General features: G+C 44.4%; 1 protein-coding gene across 4 annotated transcripts in view; it reads left to right on the top strand.

Annotated features, from left to right (window-relative positions):
* VCL (vinculin) overlaps positions 1-12,619 on the top strand; it is a 98,377-nt gene that overhangs the window by 968 nt on the left and 84,790 nt on the right. The window lies entirely within an intron of this gene.

Below are 12,619 nucleotides of genomic sequence, written 5' to 3'. Positions count from 1 at the left end.
CCGATTCTTTGTTTAGTTCTTGTTTGCCCCTTGAGTTGTTTTGTGAGTTCTTCTGATTGTTCAATAACCCCATATGCAACAGTTGCTTAAGATCTTAATGGCTTAAAATCTATTCTTTTTTATTTTATGCACTCTGTTCAGAGGCAGTAATGCACCATCATTATTGGTATCTGGATCATGCTTTCCATATGGTGAGGGATACATTTGGAAACCTTCAATGGATATCTTTGACCTGATGATGCATAATCAATCTCTTAGTTTTGTCAATAAAGTGTTTACCTCTATTTTGTAAATTGCTTTCTCCCTGAGTCCAAGTACTGCTTTGATGTGATAAACTGTTCTCTTTTTTTTTAAGTGTGTAAATCAGTAATGATATTAGTGTTCCTTTGTAGTGAAGAGGGTTGCATAGTTAGCACAGCTGTTGGTATGTGTGGAGTCAGGACTTCTTGTTTGTTTCAGATAAAAAAGCTGGGATTGTGTTTTTCAACAATGAGTTACTGCTTCCCAAAATGCTAACCTTATCTAGAGACAATGAAAAGTCAATTTTAATCTTTGATTTTTTTTTTCAAGTGTTGCCTTCAGAGCATCACTTTAACAGTTTGCCATGTCTTAATTGCTAACTGACCTTGTGTCTGGGAAGTCCAAAAGATGGAAAGTATTAAAATGTTTTCATTGGATTTCAAACACTGATACTAAATTTATATCTAAAGAATAACGAATTACAGACAGGCAACAAACATGCACATTTTGCTTTGTAAATCGTTAGGTTGCTGTACCACATCCTATCTCCACAACTGCCTAGAAATTGCACATATCTTTTCCTCACACATCTGTGGCTTTATAGAGAAGAAGAATTACTCCCATATCACATTAAATTCTTAATTTTGGTCATTAATCTTTTAAGATGCTCATTAAAATAAATTTCTGCCTTGTCAATATAAATTCTTTAAAAACTGGGACACAACTCTTTCCTACCTTCTAAGTATTAATCTGCACCAAAAAATCATGTTGTCCATTTTAGAAAAGATTTTTATACTACTTTTAATGTGGTACTGCAGCAGGACATAACATCTGTCCTGGAATATTAACTCTCTGCTTTTTTTTTTGTACGTACAGATAAGTATTGGATGGCTGCTATACTAATGCTTCAGAAAATAAAACAAAATCTATTGTTTAGATTGAATGTCATGCCAAACAGGACTGACTTTCAAGCTCGGACCATGGGGCTGCTGGGAAATATAGGGGAAAAATACGGCAGGGAGGCAGGCCTCTGTAAAGGATATGTGGATTGTGCGATTACAGGCCATCGTAATTACTGTGGTATTAGTAGAGCCCTGCAAATCTGCGGATATCTGCTTGATATCTGCGGACCACGTTTGCAGATTGGATGAGGATACAAATTTTATATCTGCCTGCCGCTCTAGGTATTAGTACTCACTTTTAACTTTATTACATTGTAGCAGTACATGTCAGGGAAAGAATCTTGGGCACAGAGTTTTAACAATAGTGATGTATTCTCTGGAATATCTGTGCTTTTTTATTAGCTCCCTCTGGGCAAAGGAATTTAGTATATAGGCTCTGAGGAGGTGAACCTTGGGTGTCTGGGGTAGTTATACCTAAATTTTTCTTTCAAGGAGAATTTTGTAGTGAAGTTTTGTGGTGTTCACTGTGTCAAGCTAGTTTGATTTCACTTCATTATGCAATCATTTTATTATGGAAAGAACTTTAACGGGATAAAAGTAGATTCTCTTGGTAAAAAAGTCACAAAATGAGATTCTCTTATTCTTGACTATTAACACCACTAAGTTTGTCTTCCATTTTGGGCTGTGGCTATGGGAGGCATCCCAGCCTCATTTAACAAATAATTGTCCATTAGCTATATGGAGACCACAAGTCAGGGAAATGACCCACTTCCTCCCCAGATGAACCACACCGCCCATGTACCTATCCACTACATCAATACTGACTTGGATTCTAAGGGCTTGGCTACACTTACAAATTTGCAGCGCTGCAGCAGGGTGTGAAAACACACCCTCTCCAGCGCTGCAAATTGCGGCGCTGCAAAGCGCCAGTGTGGTCAAAGCCCCAGCACTGGGAGCGCGGCTCCCAGCACTGTACGTTATTCCCCACACGGAGGTGGAGTACGGACAGCGCTGGGAGAGCTTTCTCCCAGCGCTGGCGCTTTGACTACACTTAGCGCTTCAAAGCGCTACCGCGGCAGCGCTGCCGCAGCAGCGCTTTGAAGTGTAAGTGTAGCCAAAGCCTAAATGCATTCTATGGGTGGCACATCTGAGATCACTTATTCACTGATGCTTTAAAAACTCCCACACCGCAATCTGGGTCTATGCTGGTTGTGTACTATATATGTATCTTGTAATCTCTCAACTCATCCCTGACCCCAGATGTACAGTATCTTTCTTCTTGTGTAAACTTGATTTTAAATATTCGCTTTTATAACAAGTATGGTTTCTTCCCTGTGGCCATGTGGCTTTGGCTTGCTTCAAAAATACAGAGCAACTAGAGGTGGTGGTGAGTCAGAAATGTTCCTGAAAAAAGAAGGTGCCTTAGGTGTTCTAGAAAGTGTTCTACCAAGCCCTGTTGTGGAGAAGGAACTAAGTGGTTTGAAAACTGTTTGATACGAGATGCTGTCAGAGGGTAAATCCTAAGCAAAGTTGTAAGATGGGTATGTTATGGGACAAAGACAAAAAAACCCACATATGCCAGAGGATGCATGGAGACACAGAGGCTTGGACTCCTGGAGGGATGCTCCACCCAAACTGCTCTTTAGGAACATTGTGGTTTGAATTTGAAGATTCAGCAGCTGGAGAGAGGGAGCAGATTCATCGGTTGGCTCCTGTGGCTGGAGAAAGGAAGCTTTTGTGACCATATGCAATCCCTATTACAGTGTAAACTAAGAAGGTTACTAAAAGTTTATTGATCTGTTTGTGTTGTTTACTCAGGTTAAACAAAAGTTTAGTGTTTTGTCAAACTTAGAAATTGGAGGCATAGTCAATTGGTAGGTATTGAAGAGATTTGCAGGACCCTTGACATAATTAAGAAAAACAGCAAAAAAGCAGCCCAATATTTACAGGCAAGGAGATGAAGATGGAGGGATAAAAAGGCTCAGCTGATAATGTGGTGACACTGAAATTAAATAATGTGTGCGCCAAGGAAGGGGCAGGTTGTGCCACTTGTCCACACTCTGGAACTTCCATTGCTAATGTCAGAATTTTTACAAAAAATTCTAAGTGTAATCAACACTCATAAAGTAATCACCTTGAAGTTGACCTTTGACAGAACATCCAGTGGGTCACTAGCTGAAAGACTTATGCCATGTACTATCAATGCTCAGATCCCATGCGAAGTGTTTGGAAATAAAGGTGGGTGGCTGAAGCTTCTTGCACAAATGTAGTATTTTTATGGGGTAAAACTAAGACAATGATGGAGAAGCTTCAGTTTTAGCACACAACTGACACAAATTGAGGCAATACACACCTCTCTAAATTAAGCAGTGTCTCTGTAGATTGAAGAAATCAGTGCCATACGTAGTTTGTTAGAGCGTTTCCTTTGCTGCCTGTGGGCTGAAAACTAGAATCCCATGAAATCCTTTTTATTTTTGTATAATTTTTCATTTTATTTTTTAGGAATTTCTTGTATTTTCCATCTTCTTTACCCATCCAGGGTTGGGTCCTGCTCCAGTGGGTATGTGTGGAAGGCCTCAGTAGGGGTGGTGTTGGTGGGGGTGGTGTTGCAGAGTGAGCCTGCCTCAAACTCACCTAGGAGCTGTCGCATGCTGTTGGGGCCAGCTCCCCGCTCCAGGCATTGCAACCTGGCTCTTGGGATGATAGCATTGCCCAAGTTTGGCCCAGCTGCCTCTCCGTCATGATTACTGGGCTGCTGGGCCAAACCTGAGTGGGACCCAAGGAACAGGAACTGCTGCTGCAGGGGGAGTTTTTTGTTTGTTGTTGCTTTAATTACTGGGTTTTTATTTATTTTGGGGCTCTCTTAATAACTGTAAAACAGAAAGCTTAAACTGAGCAATAACTGGTGTGGTGAACAGGTGGGTGTATTTGACAGCCCTATTGAATTTATTGCTTTGTAAAATGAAGTTCAAAATTCTAACTCCGGTCAAACTTGACTGGACAAAATTTAACATAATGGTGATGAATAAAATGAGTTTCTAAAATCGAGTCACTAGTTAATCTACCATTTTAAGAGAAGTTATAGTACTGTGAAAAATTACCTGTAATTAGGAAGTAGTATATAAAATAAGCTTTGTGAACTGTCTTGCTGGGAAGTCTTTGGTCATGGACTGGTTTCTTCGTAATTACATACACAGAATTATTGCCGGGCTTTGAATCTGTAAATGTATCTTTCAGAGCTAGTAAAACTAAGGTAAATAAATCATATGCTCAGACTGAATTTTATTTAGAAGTGCATTCAACTACTAGTTTGTGCTGTGTTATGGATTTCTATTAGTATTTAAGCACAGTGGATTTTAGAATTAAAATAATTGTTTTGCAGAATTGAGGGACTATCTTTTAGCCTTTCAGCAACAACCCCAAATGAGCATAGAAGATTATTATACATCAGTAAATGACTCATGAGAGGTTGTAGATATCTTGGCCTGCAGCTGTGGTAATTTGAATACTTTTCCCTTGTACATACTGCATAGCAAAAAAGTAATTATCTAAAATAGATTAAGCCAGTTCTAGCCACAAATTATCAATCATAGATCAATGGAGATCAGTGGGGATTTCTTCAGTAAACACGGCCTTTAGATCTGCGAAAGGGGTGTGTGTGTGTGTGTTCGTGCACACTCCAGAAAAGACTGTCTTAGGCTTTTAGAATTAAATGACGGCTTCCTTCCACAACTAATACCTGCCCTCGGGGGTGAGGGGAGGGAGGATGAGGAGAATGTTCTATTAATAGAATGTGTGTGAGAATGAAAGGTGCTGATACTGCTCATGAGATGTTTCTCACACTCTAAGATATACCCTTAATAGTTGAAACAAAAATAACATTATCTGGATAAAACTGATATTCTCTGGGTAAAGTGTTGCTTCTTGCCCTGTCCCCCACAAAAAGTCATCAGTTCTACACTCTTCCTGCTACCTCAGTTCTATCAGTCCTTGCAGCCTCTTGCCCACCGTCTTTCAAATCATCATGCTTTCCCTTTCCCAGTACTTCACTGAGGGCTTGGCTGCACTCGCAAGTTGAAGTGCATTAAATCAGCCCCAGGTGCCCTAACTCCTGAGGTGTCCACACTGGCAAGGCACGTAGAGTGCCTGGACTCCACGGCTGGCCCTGGTAATCCACCTCCATGAGAAGCAATGAGCTCACTAGACCCTGGCTGGAGCGCCTCGGTGCTAGAGTGGATGCCCTGGTCTATTAATGTGTCCCACAATACCTGTTCTCGCCACTCTGGTCATCATTTTGAAGTCTACTGCCCTGCCCTCAAGTGAGCAACCATCAGACCCGCCCTTTAAATTCTCTGGGAATTTTAAAAGTCCCCTTCCTGTTTGCTCAGCTAGGCCTGGAGTGCTCTCAGCGCATCTTTCCAGGTGACCATGCCTCCACACGCCAGGCGATCCCCAGTATGGAGCAATGGCGAGGTGCTGGACCTCATCAGTATTTGGGGGAGGAAGCTGTCCAGTCCCAGCTGTGCTCCAGCTGTAGGGAATTATGATACCTACGGGCAGATGTCAAGGGTCATGAGAGAAAGGGGCCATAACTGGGGCACACTGCAATGCAGGGTTAAAGTGAAGGAGCTGCGGAACACCTACCAGAAAGCGCGGGAGGCAAACCTGCTGGTTCTACAAAGAGCTGGACGAGATACTTGGGGGCGACCAGACCTCCATTCTGAAGAGCACCATGGACACTTAAGAGGCTGTGGCAGCCCAGAGTGCAACAAGGCACGAGGAGGAAAGCAGGAATGAGGGTGCTGAGGAGGAGTGGGGCCCAGAGCCAGAGGATGGCCCGGCATTCCTAGATGCATGCAGCCAGGAGCTGTTTTCAAGCCAGGAGGAAGGTAGCTGGTCGCAGCTGACAGTGTTTGTAGAAGAACAAACAGCAGATGAGGTGCTCGGTAAGCAGCTTCTATTTTGAGACGGGTTGTTGGGTGCAGGCTGTTGGGGCAAAGAGGGTTGCAGAAAGAAGGGTTAGGGCTGTGTGCATGCATAGATGTGGAATAGGGTGTTGATGTAATCTCTCACATAGTGGTAATTGGCTTCAGTGATCTCATCAAAGGTCTCATGCAGAAGCTTCGCAATCCACTTGTGCAAATTCCTTGGCAGCTACTGTGCTCCTTGTCCCAGTAAGGCTAACATATCTGTGCCATTGTGCTGTGAGGGGTGGGGGGACCATTGCTGCATACAGGCAAGCCGAATAGGGCCAGGTCGGAAGCCACATTGTTGCAGAAGACCCTCCCTTGCTTCCCAGGTCACCCTCAGCAGCAAGATATCTTCTAGGACAAACACATCCTGTGGAAAATGTCGGGACAGTGTTCAGTATAGGGGCCCCCTGCAACTGTTAGCTCTCCCTAGGGCACAGGACCCCAGAGGACAGTATGGCCCTGGAACAATCAGTCCCCCCGCCCCTGTGGCTACTCACCATTTTGGGGCTTTTATGTCCGCTCAGCTTGGGACAGGCAGTTTGTGCTAGTGTGTGTACTGTGCCTGTCTAGAAGTTTGGCCGAATCATTGCTCTGTCTAGTGTTAACAATGCTGCTTCTGTTTAAATGTTGCATTTTGGCTTTACAGATGCAACCTTGAGATCCCAGCCATCCTTGTTATCAATGGCTGAAAGGCTGCAAAGACTCAAGAAGCGACCACGAAGAAGCAAGGAGAACCTTCTGCATGAAGTCATGCAGCAGTCCCTTACTGAAAATAAAAAAGTCCAGGAGTGGCGAGAAACCAAAAGGAGGGTCCATCAGGAGAATGTGGATCATCTGCAACAAACCATGGAGCGGCTCCTAAGCATTATGGAGTGCAAGTCGGGCTCACTGCAGGCACACATAGCACTGCATATGGAGCAGGTCCATGTTCCCCCTCCATCCCCGCCGCAGCCCTTGTCTCAAAACTCTTGTTCCCCTAGGTCACTGCCAACCCACTTTCCCCAACATCTGGTTTCTTATTGCCACCAGCTGCCTCCGAAACCTTTAGCTTCACCGCCCAGCCCTGCAAACTACGACCCTTACCCTCTGCACTTGGCCCCCATCACCATGCATTTTAGCCAGCCTGAAGTACAGAACTCATTGCAAGGCACTCCAGAGAGGAAGGCGGAATATGATAACAGGACATACAGAAATCTGTGATTGTTCCGTTCCCCACCCCACCCCCTTCACTCCTCCCACACAGCACAGATGTGTCATACCATGTGTGTTTCTCCAGCAGTTGTTTCTTTTCAATAAATGAATTTTTTGGTTTTGGAAACATTCTTTATTGCATTAAGTAAAAGATAGCATAGCCCGGGAAACCAACAGGCACTGCTAGTGAGTGTATCATACATAGCAAACACAGATGTCTACTAGTATTGGAACCACTGCACTTCACTCCCGTGCAGGGCACCAAACATTACTGGTGGCTTTCAACATCGAATTGCTCCCTCAAGGCATCCCTAATCCTTATGGACCCCCACTGGTCCCCTCTAATAGCCCTGGTCTCTGGCTGTTCAAATTCAGCTTCCAGGCCTTCAACCTCAGTGGCCCATGCCTGAGTGAAGCTTTCACCCTTCTCAAATGTTATGGAGGGTACAGCACGTGGCTATAACCATAGGGATGTTGTCGTCGGCCAGGTCCAGCTTCTCGTACAGACAGCACCAGCAGCCCTTTAAATGGTCAAAAGCACACTCAACAGTCATTCTGCACTGACTCAGCCTGTTGTTGAACTGCTCCTTGCTGCTGTCAAGGCTCTCTGTGTATGGTTTCATGAGCCTTTGTATTAAATGGTAGGTGGGGTCTCCAAGGATCACAATGGGCATTTCGACTTCCCCTAGGGTGATCTTCTGGTCTGGGAATAAAGTCCCAGCTTGCAGCTTCCTGAACAGACCTCTGTTCTGAAAGATGAATGTTTCATGCACCTTTCCAGACCAGCCTGCGTTAAAGTCTGTGAAATGCTCACGGTGATCCACACGTGCCTGGAGAACCATCAAGAAATACCCTTTCTGATTTATGTACGTGTAGGCGAGGTGGTCTGGTGCCAGAATTGGAATATACATGCCATCTATCGCCCCTCCACAGTTGGGGAAACCCATTTGTGCAAAGCCATCCACAATGTCACGCACATTGCCCAGAGTCACAGTTCTTCTGAGCAGGATGCGATTAATGGCCCTGCACATTTGCATCAGCACGATTCCAACGGTAGACTTGCCCCCTCCGAACTGGTTAGCAACCGATCGGTAGCTGTCTGGAGTAGCCAGCTTCCAAATTGCAATTGCCACCCGCTTCTCCACGGGAAGGGCAGCTCTCAATCTCGTGTCCTTGTGCAGCAGGGTGGGTGTGAGCTCAGCACACAGTCCCATAAGAGTGGCATTCCTCATCTGAAAGTTCTGCAGCCACTGCCTGTCATCCCAGACTTGCATGACGATGTGATATTACCATTCAGTGCTTGTTTCCCAAGCCCAAAAGCAGTGTCCTATGGTGGCGAGCATGTCCATGAATGCCACAAGCAATCTCGTGTCATATGCATTATGCATGTCAACATTGTCTTTGGACTCCTCACTTTCACTTTGTAGCTTAAGGAGTAATTCAACTGCAATTTGTGATATGCTGGCAAGACCCATCAGCATATTCCTTGGCAATTCAGGATCCATTCCCGCAGACTGAAAGGGAAGACAGAGCGTGCCATACAAAAAAAGGTTGAAAGATGGAACCAAATGTGGACGGAAGCACAGGTATTGCTGGATGCCCCACCTCCTCCTTCCCACAAACCTCAGCGCCAGAATGGGAAGAGGTGCTCTGTGGGATAGTTGCCCATAATGCAGCACTCTGAATGCCGGTGCAAGTGCCACAAATGTGGCCACGCCACTGCGCTTGCAGCTGACAGTGTGAACACACGGCAGCACTTTCTCTGCTGTTATCTCTGAGGGCTGGTTTAACAGTCTGTGCTCTACATATGCAAGTGTTACCCATAGCCCAAGGCTCCTCTACCTTGCAGCTGTTACTTGGAGCCACAGTGGTAGCATGTGGGTTGTCTTGCAGCCTTTGCTGATAGTGGTGGCAGATAGTGGTCTCTGGGTGTGCTGTGATTATTTTGTGGGGGAAGAGGAGGAAGCAGGCCCTCCTTAATGTGTGCTGGGTTGTTGGGCATTGGGGGTTCCCTTTGGTTCTTGGGGTTATCCCTGACTGGCAGAGAGGTCTCCTTCAGTTTGTCTGTATGTTTGTGTGGGGAGTGTCTCATTAAGCTCATAGACAGTTTATTGATGGATGCACAAGGCTCCCTCCCAATCATAACTCTTCGGACTCTATGCTGGGGCTTAGCAGACAGGAATAAGCAGCGATAAGGATTACAGCTACAGCGGCTGTGAGACTCCCACTCAGTAGCTTGTCCCTGTCTCCTGTTTTCTTCATGTGCTTCTGGAGAAGTTGGCAGTGCAGGTTGTGAGAACTATATGGTATGTATGCCTAGAGGCATTAGTGGGGAACACAAGCAGGGATCTGCAACCATTGTTACAGTAAATAGCAATAGTGGGCATGCTCAGGTCTGAACACTGTTAATAAACCGAAATGGCATGAGTGTTTGGAGGGGTGATTGCAAAACAATTTATTTTCCATTTGTCCCCCCAGTCTCTCCCAGTTTATTTGATTTGTGTGATTATAATTCCAGTATGCACAAGGCAATCTTAAAGGTTTTTGCAGGGACTTAGTGAGATGATTCATTGGGATAGCAATGATTTTCCAATGGTTATCTTTGCAAGGAAAAGGCCTTGAGAATTTTTAAAAAATGGAGGTTCTCCTTTGTGGGTCTTAACAAAGGATGTTTTGGGGTAACAAAGGACTTGTGCATGCCCCTTCCAGTTCATCGGTGCTTAATATTCTTGACTTTTTTTTAACCTGTAGGTGTACAATCTTACGCGCTTTATAAAGTAGGGCCTTGATAAATCTCTGGTACTGGAACATCTCACTAGGATCAAAGAAACCAATTCTTATGCCAGCCCATCTGGATTCTGTTGTATTCCTAAAGCTACTGCCAAATGAAAAATAACAGCTTGCTGGAGGAGTCCTGCCTAGCTAACGAGAAGATAAAAGCTTACACTTGTGAAATAAAATATATGATCTAGTAACTGTATTTAAGGAGAGAACTTTTACAGGTTGCAACTGTCTGAGTTTTCTATCCAGAAAGGGGTTGAAAACATCTGTTTTTCTTCAGTGTACCTGCAATTGCATGATAATTTGGTGATCTTTAGACATTCTCTGTAACCAGTGGTCATCTGTTTTGATCAAGTAAGTTGATATTTTTAGATTAATAGTCAAAAAGAAAGAAACCCAGCTTTGTGGTACTGTTGGCACACATCAATAGCTAGTTCCTTATTTTCATCATTTGGGAGCGATCTGTAAAGGAGATGAATCAGTCGTTCATTTGAATGGAAGATAATCTTTTGTTCTGTTGATATGTTCTATGACTTTCCTTTCAGAAAGGATGGCAAAGAATATTAAGAAATCTTCCATTTCTTATTTATGACTGTAACTGTCTTTAACTGTGTTTCAGTTAGCTAAACAATTAGTGATTATCTCCTCAACTTGTTCTAGGCAGAAAAATTGGGAACTTTGATGATTGGTAACCTGAATATGATTGACTGGATATAGCATATTGTCAGCATTCTGAAGTGCTACATACCACCCATGTTACAGAAAATCTATAACTTGCAGCTAGTCTGAGTAGTCATTTGAAAAGCTGTCTTTTAAAAACATTTTATTTCATACCTGTAACTTTACTGTATTGTGGTGAGACCATTTTTTGTCTGACAACTTTTGTGGCCAATAGCTTGCTGCATATCTGATGCAATGTGTGGAAGCAGAGACCTATACTTAATTTATAAGTGAACCACTGTAGTAGGAGTTGAGTTGTTAGAGCCAGGTTATGTCTGAGGTGGTTGGTAGGTTGAGACAGGTCGAGGATCTGTGTGTGGATTGATGTGGTTTGGTGATCATTTATGGAGCGTCAACGTGAGATATGTAGTGCTTTGTAGAAAGCGTGTGGGGGTTTTTAAATTCTGAAATGCCATCATGCTCTTGCTACGTTATTTTTTTAAAAGAATTTATTAAGTTGACTATGCTGGGCCGGACAGAAAACTGTTCAGAATGTCTTGGAAACTGCAGAATACCAAGTCGCCAAGACGTAGCAGTTTGTTTTACAGCTATTTTTCCCCTTATGGCTGGAATTTGGAGTGTATAGCTGCTCCTTTAGAAGATTGTGTAATCTGGGTGAACAAATGGTGTTTTTTAACACATGTTGGACAACACGTATTAAGATTTTTAAACACTACGTAGCACCTAATTACTAGAGACTTGCATTTAAAAAATGTTAGTTGGTTCTGGTGAACTCTCATATATGTTTCTAGTTCTCTTGTGTTCCAAATGCAGTGTTAATTTGGTCTGATATTAAAATGTCCATTTCCCCTGTTAGTCCCTTCATCAAGGACAGGGAACAGTTCATAGCCCTCATTTTCTTCTGAATGAGAGTTTGTGGCCATCCACTTCAATTCATCTGATGTTGCCTAGACCACTGGTGGGGGTGCATGGTGCAGGCTCTGGGAGGGAGCTTGGGTGCAGGAGGGGGCCCCGGGCTGTGGCAGACTGTTGGGGTCCAGGAAAGGTCCAGGGTGCTGGCTCTGGGTTGGGTGTCAGGTCTGGGGGTTGGGGTGCGGCCTCCCGATGGGCAGCACTTACCTGGGACAGCTCCTGGTCAGTGGCACAGCGAGGCTAAGGCAGGCTCCCTGCCTGCCGTGGCCCCATGCGGCTCCCAGAAGAGGCCAATGCGCCCCTGGAGAGGTGGCAGGGGGCACATGGCTCTGTGCGCTGCCCCTCTCTGCAGGCACTGCCCCCACAGTCCCCATTGGCCACAGTTCCCTGTTCCCGGCCAATGGGAGCTGCAGGGACAGTGCTTGCAGGCAGGAGCAGCACGCCAAGCCCCCTGGCCTCCCACTCCCTGCCCACAGGACCACTTCCAGGAGTGGCGTGGGGCTGGGGCAGGCAGGGAGCCTGTCTTCGCGGCAGCCCCACTGTGCCGCCAGAGATCACGATCAAGTGGTTGGTAACCACTGGCCTAGACTGTAGCTAGAGGTATCTTGTTTAATGTTATCTGTTTTTTATATAGTCACATGATTTGCTTGCTTGTCATCTCCTTTCTTGTTACAAACCTTTTTTATGTGTTGTTTCTAAATGCTTGCTTCCAGTTGCATTGAAATCCATTGTAAATCTTCTCTTTAAGATGCATTTCATTACATGCAGAGTCACTGTCCCTAAGAATGTTTTTAGTCAGGTAACACTGCATATTTTATGGCACTCACTATATTAAGAACATTCATAGTTGAAATGACAGCTGGAACAGAGAACTAGAAATAGACTGAGCCTTATCTCAAACACTGAACAGAAAGCCTAACTTCTCATTATCCCAAACTT

The sequence above is a fragment of the Mauremys reevesii genome, linkage group 7 (genome assembly GCF_016161935.1).
Source record: "Mauremys reevesii isolate NIE-2019 linkage group 7, ASM1616193v1, whole genome shotgun sequence".
NCBI classification, from domain to species: Eukaryota; Metazoa; Chordata; order Testudines; family Geoemydidae; genus Mauremys; species Mauremys reevesii.
This window is presented reverse-complemented; position numbering and strand designations above follow the sequence as displayed.